General features: G+C 42.5%; 1 protein-coding gene across 6 annotated transcripts in view; it reads left to right on the forward strand.

The window, feature by feature from the left end:
• Pak3 (p21 (RAC1) activated kinase 3) overlaps positions 1–7,141 on the forward strand; it is a 267,447-nt gene that overhangs the window by 148,958 nt on the left and 111,348 nt on the right. Inside the window, exons 1-2 of one of the 6 annotated variants that reach the window (XM_031368878.1) lie at positions 3,858–4,132; positions 5,249–5,359. The exons of 4 other annotated variants lie outside the window; for them this stretch is intronic. The gene's annotated coding sequence lies outside the window, so the exon portion shown is untranslated. Of the gene's footprint in view, positions 1–3,857; positions 4,133–5,248; positions 5,360–7,141 lie in introns of those variants that run through there. One more of the 6 variants, XM_031368883.1, reaches the window with a different exon arrangement.

Consider the following 7,141-nt stretch of genomic DNA (forward strand, 5'->3'; position numbering starts at 1 on the left):
TAAAATGCAATATATAGTTATTATTTAAATTCATTCAAACAAAGCCAGTCATGCTAACTCCAGCTCATCATCCCAGTACTGGAAAAGTAGATGCAGAGGATCAGGAGCTCAAAGTCATCTTTAGCTACATGATGAATTTGGAGCTGCCCTTAGCTTTTTACAGACTGCCTTAAAGAAAAATGAAAATAAAGGGCGTTCTAACTGTACAGATGCTTGCTTCCCTTTTTATACAGTCACATGAATAAAACAATTGTAACCTGCAATTTTTAACTAACCGTTTTAACTTTTCAGTACACTGAAAAGAATGGATTACTTCTCCTTGGGATTGTGTGGCCAGCTGCTGCAGCCTACCATTCCAAGAGAGGATCTTAATACATAAATGCGAAGTAAAGCTCCCATTGAATACACGTCACTTTGGCACCATGCTAAAGTAAAACAAAGCAAAGCAAAGCAAAACAAAACAAAACAAAAAACAGAATAAAACAAAAAAATTGATGCACCATTGTAAGTTTGACATTGTCTATATAAAGAAAACACACATACTTGTAGATCATAATTTACACCATTCATTCCCATGATCATTCTTTCAGCAGTTTGCTGATTTTGCCTTATGTAGTTTCAGGATAAACACACATACACACACAATTTTTAACAAGTATAAAATTATAGAGTATATATTGTCTTGCAATTGCTTATTACACCTCAAAATGTTTCAAGGTGTGCTCCTATTTTAGCATATGGGAATCCACATGATTGTTTTTAATCTGAGGGATATTTAGGTTATCTTTTATATGATATTTATACTCTTATATTAGATAAAATAATGCATATTCTTGAGCACATATCTTGGTATGCTGTCATGAAGATATCTATAAACATTTTCCTTGATTTAGAATAGCTAGATAAAGTGACATAACCATTTTTTAATTTTATAAGTCTTACTCACTTCTTAGTCCCATCAATGGTATGGTATATGAGAGCGTGCGATATTTCCTTTATTTAGGATTTAGCTCCAATGAAGTCACAAACTTTAATTTACTTATAAAGGTCCCACGTTGGCTATCTCTCTTCTCTTCTAAATCATAGATGTGGTTTGGTTGCTAGGAACTAGCACAAGAGACACAAACTTAAAACGGAAATTTAGAGTGACATTAGTCTTTGCTGATGGCACATTGCATTTGGTACCACGAGGCCTAAAAGAAAAAAAAAGATTAGTTGTACCATCAAAAATAAGTGACCATCTCCATTTATATATAAAAGAAACAATGTTCCCATCCCCCAAACATACTCCTAAATTGCCTTATAGTATGATAGACAGGACCTAGAAGATACAGAAGGAAGCCTGGTTTGTATAACCATGTTTTTCTATGATGCAATGTGCTGGTGACTTCAGAGCCCTGGGATACCGCTGTCCATTCTATGACATTCAGATCATAATGCTTGCTGAGGTAAACTGTTGTGGGTATTGTGAGAATTTAGTAGAGAAATACAAAGAAGGTTTGTAATCTGAGGTATATGATACACATCCCAAGTGGTTATTAAGGGTGTATCCTTAAACCAGAGGACCTTCTCTGCAAGGCAGAAGATAGTGGGAGTTAGGAGGAAAAAATTACACAGAGATGAAACACTAAGCTTGTACAGTTCAGAGCCCTTTCCTCTTGCTCTATATTTTTGGAGAACAAATTGCACTGGTAGAAGTCTATATTAAGAATAACATAGGTTGTCACCATTTTACACGAGGATTCACGTCTTTCCTTCTGGGCTTACAGCTGTGTTTCAATAACATTAGTATGCTTCCATTTGTCAAGTACCTAATAGGATTTTGCCCCTCCCCACACTTACTTTCTGTAATCACTAGGGAGAGAAGAAATACACACATGAAATGTTTAAATAACCATGTGAAGTGACTGCATAAATAGCTCCGAGTTATAGCTGAGGTATATATGAGGATTAGAGTGAAATCAAATACCTTTTAATTACAATTTAAATCAATACCCCAGTTGAATCATTACCAGGAAAATCTTGTTACGCTTCCTTATTTTTTTAAAAGTATTTAGTTTGAAAGAACCCAACATAAATGGAATTTACAAATAAGATACTTTACCATTAAGTAAGTGACATTTAGATGAGTATTTTTTAGATTACTTCCATCATTATGTGTAAAAAAAAATCAATGGGATGTAGTAACTGTTTTAACCCCAAAGTTAATTTAAAAAGGTATCTGTAAAGTCATTGTAAGCAGAATCATTCTGATTTCAACCTATTAATCAGGAATGGGAGAGAGAGTCTGTGTTGCATTAGAAGGTAACCACCAGGATCTGTTTTAAAGGCTATTTTTAAGTACCATGTTTTAAAACAAGGTTTCCTTGTATACTATTTTCTTATAAAGCCAGTGCATATTTTCATTTAATACCATGTTTAATTTTCATTAAGCATACATTTCAGCACATTAGAAAATCCATGAACTTTGTCCTTAGGTTTAAATATAAATCCCTGTTCTACTACTTTCTACAGTCTTTATACAAAACTTTACACAGTATGTGTAAGTATGTATTTTTTTTATTGAAGGAAAACGTTGCAAAGTTATCCATAAGGCCGGTTTGGATCATGTCACTTGTTGAGTCTCTACTGTCCTTTTCCCTATTTTGTTGGAGGTTGATCATTGTTCCCTTTCAGTTCCTGATGTTATTCAAAATGAATTAATTCTCACCCCACCCCGACTTTCCCAGCTATCTGAGTCATTATCTCTTGTGAATCCAGAGATCATTCGTTGTGTCTGTTCTTCAGAGAATCTGACAAAAAGGTAAAATTCAGTTTAGGTGTTAAAATGAATTGTGTGGTAATTGTGAAGAAATGAATGTTGGTTCTTCTGCAGTGTTGAGAAAATTAAACCAAAGAGGCATCAGAAAGAGTCATTATTAATTTTGGCTATTCACTTTTGCAAGGATGCATTTATCTTTATTTTCAAAGAGTTTAAAAGTAGAGAACAAATTAGCCTATAATCCCTGTACTTTAACCTAACCATTACAATTTTATGCTCGCTCCCTTCTGTATTGGGAGGCAAATTTTACATCATTGTACTTTGAATATACATACTATTGTGCAGCCTATTGTCTCATTGCAGAGATTTGACATAACTTGTATGATCTGCCAAAATTCTAGGGAATGTGGATTTGAGAGCAAGAAGTGATGCTTTCTGAAGGTAGATTTTAAATGGCTTAGGACACCTGTAAAAATTTGAAAATTTCTCTTAAAGACAGGAGAAATCAGTAAAGGTTTTAGGGAAAAGACGGCAAGGGGATTTGTGTAAAATCAATGCACTCAATTGGAAGAATAATTATTCCTTTTTGCATAATGCCACCTGTTTTGAAATGTATGTTTCATGTGCAGAAGACTATTTTTCTCCTGCTTAAACTGCTACCTTTCTTAATTCCACCGCCACATCCCTCCCACCCTCTTACTTGTCTATGCAACCTGCTAGGCTGACAGGTGGTGTCCCAAATCCAAATTTCCTCAAGAAAGCCTGTTCCAGTAGAGGGATTCCCTAGCCTGAAAATGCATCTCTCAACGCCTAGTGTTTGTAAGGGTGGCAAGCCAGAAAGATGCATAAAATGTTTCTCTCCACTCCTGTCTGGTGTCTTTCTCAATGGCTCCACCTTCCTCTTTAGACAATCCCGACAGTGTAGAAGTTTCCATCTCCCTTCCCTCTCCTTTCTCCACCCCCCTTCACTTTCTCCCCCCTCCTAGGGCGCTTCCTGCCTGGAAACAAAAGATTGGTCCCCAGTAGCCCACTCAGGGCGATTTTACTTTTATGCTCACCATCTGATTGGCCTAGGTACGGTGCAGAGCCCAGGTGACGTCATAGCATAGACGAGCAAGGGAGCGGTTGCTGAGCAGAGGGGCTCTACAGCAGGCAGGCAGCTGTGGCTGCAAACTGTCTGGGGTCTTACGCTGGGGGCTGCAGCTTTTCCCCTCTGGGAGTAAGTGCACTGGGCGAAAGAAGAGCCGTGGGGGGGAGCAGGCTGGGCCCGGGGCTGCGGCTGCGGCCGCTGGGCTGCAGCTCCCCAGCCCAACTGCCAGCGTGCTCAGAGGTACCGGAAAGGTCTTGGCAGGGTGGCTGGACCCTTGGCAGGTAAATCTCACGACTTCTGTACTGTAGCGGGCTAGCTCAGGGGAGGGGAGGATGCCGGGCAGATGTTCTTTCTTGTGTTCCCCTCCTGCTCTTGCTGTGCCCCAGCTTTGGCTCTCCTACGTGGCTCCTTTGCTCAAGCCCTGGGACCCAGCGCACCGTGCCTGATGGTCTTTGCTCAGGCAGACGAGTGGGTGTGTCCGGGCTGGTCCTCAAGGACCTGGGCTTCTTCCCTTAGCCAAGCCCAGGGTTAGCTTACTGGGGTTTGGGCCGCCGGGGGCAAAATCCGCCCTGAAAGCTATGTCAGACTGTAAGTCTCCTACCATCATCCCGTGCACCCCCACCCATCACCCCGCCTCAGCCACACTGTTGACAGCAGCCCTCCAGAGAAGGGGAGGGGGTGTGGCTGCAGTCTGGCCAAGTCTGCATCAGAACAACCTAACTGAAACAGAAAAGTGCCAAATTTCTTAAAAGGGAGCTTTCCTTTCTTTAAAATTTTTTTATCCCCCTCCCCTTTTCTCTTTGGGGGGATGGTAGTGACAGGAGGACCTTCCCCCCTCTTTTCTATTCCTTTTTCTGTGGGGACTGAATGGATTCAATATGGCCCTTAGAAAAGCATGCACCCCCCCTTGGCCCCTGTCTTTGTCTGGGGAGTGGGGTCATGGGGTTTGCTGCTTCTTCCCTTCCCACTCTGTAGCCCCCAGAAGATGCTGCCCTCAGTTTGTGACCTGCTACGATGACTGGCATACTTCTGAGTGAACAGAACATTTTAGATTCAGGCTCTGGCAGGCTTTCCTTCCCTAGGTGGTGGCTGGGAGTAGAGTGTGGGTGTTGGGGGGTATAGATGGTTTTTCTAAGAAGGAAACCAGAGGCTCCATTGGGTTTGGTTTTTACATGTTTGTTTGTTTGTTTGCTTGTTCCAACCTTCCAGAGTCCAATTCCAGATTCTAGCCTTGGGGTTTCTGGGCTGTGTGGGCTGTAGAAGCAGAGGGAAGGGTGAGTGCCTTGGCTTTGGGAAGCATGATGGGGGTGGTTTGCAGTGCTATTTAAAACAAGTGGCTTTCACCGGGGAAGCCCTTAGCCATGTTAGTTTTGCTCCCTTCCCCAATGGTTTTGCAGACTCAAATCCAGGCCAACTGTATGGCTGTCTGAGGTGTTGGAACAGAAGGAGGTCCATTCCTGTTGGTGACAGCACTGTGGCCCTGTTCTAGGATGAGCCAGGTATAAAAGGTCAGTGTGGTTTTCACTGGGCCATGTGTAAAATTATAATTGGTCAGGATGTGTGATTTGGCACTTGAGCTTCCAAATCACGGGCACCTTTAAGTAAAGGGGCTCACTGTGGTAATGGACGTAAATGGATGATTAATAGGCTGGGATCTGGGAAGAGAGCCAAGTAGCCCTCTTTTTTTTTTTTTTTTTGAATACAAATGTCATACTCCTCTGTGTCCATGCAAGAGACAACATGAAAAGAATCTGGAAGGTATGCTGGGTTAAAGCTAGCTGTTGCTAATCCAGAATCCAGAGAGATCTCAGGATGTCAAGAGGCAGGTTCTTTAAACCTTCCAACAGACCAGTACACATTGAGATGCGAGTGCAAGCAACGGTCCGCCCGACGTCACGAACATCAAAGTGCTGATCCCTCCTACAGGTTGTGGGGATTTTCCCTGCTTAAAGGTGGAAGTGGTCTACAGAACAGACATGGTTGCTGAGCGTTCGGAAGAGACTGGGTAGTAGATGTATTTGATAGATGAGGAAAGTGAAAAATAACAAAAAAGATGGCAGAGGTTGCCATTATAGAGATTCTGCTATTATAAAGTCAAGACTAAGCACAAGGTCAAAGAGGATGACTCACACAAGAGAAATCAGATCTAGAAACCGGAGTGAATTGGTTGGAGCTAATGGAGCTGGTAGAAGCAGAGTTGTAGTGGGAGATAAAAAGCCAGCATTTTGCCAGGAGCTCTAGAGTCCTATCTTCTCTGGTGAAATTGTAATGGAAAAGTTTTGCTAGTCAAGTCAGTAGTGGCTCAGTCAAGGATTTTAGGGACCTTTTCGTAACCCATTCTCAGAAACCAGTAACTTCAGTTAAAAGAATGAGAAGAAACTTGATGAGGAGCAGTCTCAAACAAACAAACAAACAAAAAACCCCAATGCTTTCCTATTGGGTGAGAGAGGGCAGGGGATGAAGGATGGGAAGGAGAGCAGGAGAGCTATGATCTAAGACAGGAGTCTGACTGTTTTCCATGGGTGAGTTAGGTTTGGGACAAAAACAGACAAAACAAAGAAAAGAAAAGAAAAGAAAAGGAGAGAGAGAGAGGGAGGGAGGGAAGGAGAGAGAGAGAGAGAGAGAGAGAGAGAGAGAGAGAGAGAGAGAGAGAGAGAGAGCGAGCCAGAGCCAGAGCCAGAGCCAGAAGAAATCTTTCCCAGGGTCCCCTGAACCTTATGTCCCACAAGGACAACAGAACACCTTTACCCTGAAGGATAAGTGCAGCTTTCTAGGCATCTGGGGCTCAGCGTAAGCTGTAACCAAGCTCCCCCAGCCCCTCATCCACAATCACACCTACACCTGTCAGGAGCTAGGTGGGTTCCCTTGGCAGGGCCAGGGTAGAGTTCCAGGCCCAATCCGCACTAAATAGCTTTGCCAGCAGGGGGCAGAAAAGTAACCGAAGCGACGTAGAGGACTCAAGTCCTCCATTTCAGGTGTGAAGCCCGAGCCTCAGATCAACTAAACAGCCACACTTTTACAATCTGATTTAGCAGTGGCAGAGAACTAAATGAATCTCCAGGTCAATGTGTTCCCATTTCTTCCCAGAAATGTGGCGCTTCCGGCAGCGCTCTGCAGCGTAGGAAGGCACATGCTTTTACTTGTGATTACTTGAGTCACTAATCCTCACAGCCTAACCAGGAGTTTCATTGGAAATGTTAATCAATGCAATAGATCCGTGTCTGATTTGCACATGCGGTCAATTATCTGCATGTTGGGACAATCTGTGCTGCACCCAGGGGATGCAACGG

The sequence above is a fragment of the Mastomys coucha genome, chromosome X (assembly GCF_008632895.1).
Source record: "Mastomys coucha isolate ucsf_1 chromosome X, UCSF_Mcou_1, whole genome shotgun sequence".
NCBI lineage: Eukaryota > Metazoa > Chordata > Mammalia > Rodentia > Muridae > Mastomys > Mastomys coucha.